The sequence below is a fragment of the Eumetopias jubatus genome, unplaced genomic scaffold (assembly GCF_037043125.1).
Source record: "Eumetopias jubatus isolate StellerSeaLion01/CBP00866 unplaced genomic scaffold, mEumJub1_p1.0 scaffold_8, whole genome shotgun sequence".
Classification (NCBI taxonomy): domain Eukaryota; kingdom Metazoa; phylum Chordata; class Mammalia; order Carnivora; family Otariidae; genus Eumetopias; species Eumetopias jubatus.
The window spans coordinates 33521328-33524174 of record NW_028274814.1 but is presented as its reverse complement, the minus strand read 5'-3'; the positions used below and the strand labels follow the sequence as shown (position 1 = coordinate 33524174).

Genomic DNA, 2847 nt, shown 5'->3' with positions numbered 1-2847 from the left:
CTGTTGGAGTCTTAGCCCAGCCAGAGTGGAGAAAAGTCAACATCTCATGGCGGGTGTGGGCATCAAGATGAGACACAAGAAAAGCCCTCCTAAAGATAACACATAGCAACATGGCCCACGACCAGGCAGCAGTTCGTGGGGAGATGACCAAACAGAGCCTATGTGTCACCAAAGGCAAGAAAAACACAGTACACCACAATCTGTGATACTTTGCTAACATGGTGTTTAGAGGGAAATTCGTAGCAGTGAATGCTGATATTAGGAAAGGAGGAAGTTTTGATGTCAGTGAGAAAAGTGCTTACCTTCATAAACTAGACCAAGAAGAGCAAAATGACTGTGAGGCAGGAATGGGTAAGGAAATACTCTACCTGGATAAAATAAAGGCAACAGCAAAATTACAGAATCCAAAAGCTGGTTCTTTAAAATGATCAGTGAAACTGATAAATCTGAATTTATAGTGACCAACAAAATAGGAAAGGAAGCATAAATGAATGACTAACATCAGGAGTAAGAGTAGGGGCATCAGATGTGTGGCCAATACAGGAGAAATAAGAGGAAGACAGTTCTGCGTTGTATGAAAGGAGAGAAGGTTAGCAGTCCCCTTGACAAGGATGGAAGAGGCCCTCGGGCCTGACAACACACATACAGTTAAGAGAAAGACAGTTCTACACCAACTGATGAAATACAAATTCCTTCACAGACACAAATGATCAAAAGTCATTTCAGAAAAGCATGAATGACCCTGAATCTATTAAAGAAATTAAACTTTAAGTTAAAATATTCCCCACAAAGGAAACCTTGGTGTACAGTTTCAGTGCTGAAATCTATCAAACATACAAGAAAACAAATATATAAATTCTTGTACAAATCCTTCATGTTATAATGCTAACACTTACCTGACATTAAACCATAAAGATATTATAAGAAAATAAAATTACAGAGGATTATCCTTCACAAATATGGACCCAATAATTTTAGTAGGATTTATTTCTTTTTAAAGCAGTTTTAGGTTCACAGCAAACTTGAGAGGAAGATACAGAGATTTCCCATATGCCTCCTGTCCTACCCCCAGCATAGCCTCCCCCACTATCAACACCCCCCACTCGGTACATTTGTTACCAAAGATGAACCTACACTGACACGTCATCATCACCCTGACTCTATAGTTGACCCGAGGGTCACTCTTGGTGCTGTGCATTCTAGGGTTTGGACAGATGCATAATGACATGTGTGTATCATTATAGTATTGCACAGAGTAGTTTCACTGCCCTAAATTTCCTCTGTGCTCCAACTATCCGTCCCCCTTTCCCCAACCTCTGACAACCACTGATCTTTTACTGTCTCCATAGTTTTGTCTTTCCTGGAATGTCACACAGTTGGGATCATACAGTATATGGGCTTTTCAAAGTGACTTCTTTCACTCGATAATATGCATTTAAGTTTCCTCCATGTCTTTTCATGGCTTGATGGCTCATTTCTTGTTAGTGCTGAATAATATTCCACTGTCTGGATGGACCAGAGTTTGTCCTAGACTCAACATTTTTAAGGAAATACAAGCATATAGAATTTCAGCAATATACAAAATACATCATGACCAAGTGGAATTTATCCCATGAACACAAGGTTGTTCAACTTTTAAAAATAAATCCATTTAATTCACTTTATTAGCAGATTAAAAAAGAAAAGTTACCTAACCATACTAAAAATGTAGAGGAAAAAACCTTAACAAAACTCAATATTCATTCATCAAAAATCGTCTTAGAAAACTAGAAATATAAGGAAAGCATGTCAGCCTCAGAAATCTACAGTTAAGTCATATTGTGGTGAAGGACTGAATGATTTCCCCTGTGATCAGGAACAAGACAAAGGTGTCTGCTGTCACCAATCCTATTCTGCATTGTTCTAGATGCTTCAGGGAGTACACTAAGACAGTAAAATAATTTAAAAAGAATAAACCCAATTTAATTCAGAAATGATGTATTCTTGTCAACAGGAAATTCCCAAGATTTCACTACTAAAACTATGACTACAACAATGACTATGACTAACACAACCATCCAGCACCAACAATTAAGCCTGGCAATATTTTAGTTTACAAGGTCAATCTCAGACATAAATTATATTCCAATATATTTGTTCTGAAAAAATGGAAATTGAAATTCACCAGGCAGAAGCACTTATAAAAACATCTAAACATGAAACACATGGATAATTCTATCAAAATTTTTGGAATGTGTGTGTACTGAGAAACACCAAACATTGTGGACAGAAATTCAAGATCCAAATATATTTAGAAATATGCCATATTCATGGATTAGAAGACTCAATAATGTTAATATGTAATTCTCCACAAAATTGAAATATTTGAGTAGTTCCAATTAAAATTCTAGTAGGGATGGGGTGCCTGGCTGGCTCAGTCCATACAGTATGCAATGCTGGATCTCAGGGTAGTGAGTTCAAGCCCCGCATTGGGTGTGGAACTTACTTTAAAAAAACAAAACAAAACAAAAAACTCCAGTAGGCTTTTATTTAGAAATTAATAGGTTGATTCTAAAATTTGTGTGGAAATGCAAAGAACCTAGAAATAGTCAAAAATTTTAGGCAGAAGACCAAAGTTGGATTAATTTAGAGACATAATATGAAAATCTATTAATAAAGATACCACAGTTTTTGTATAAAAACGGATGTATAGGGGCTTCTGGGTGGCACAGTGGGTTGAGCATCTGACTCTTGGTTTCGGCTCAGGTCTTGATCTCAGGGTCCTGGGGTCGAGTCACGGGTTGGGTTCTGTGCTCAGTGCAGAGTCTGTTTGAGGTTCTCTCTCTGCCCTTCCCACTCATGCTGTCT

The 2847-nt window shown here is 37.6% G+C and overlaps 1 non-coding gene across 1 annotated transcript; it reads left to right on the top strand.

Annotated features, from left to right (window-relative positions):
• Positions 1-567: 567 nt before the first annotated feature.
• Positions 568-694, top strand: LOC114217781 (U6atac minor spliceosomal RNA). The gene has a single exon (XR_003611049.1). It is a non-coding gene; the product is annotated as a U6atac minor spliceosomal RNA (small nuclear RNA).
• Positions 695-2847: the final 2153 nt, after the last annotated feature.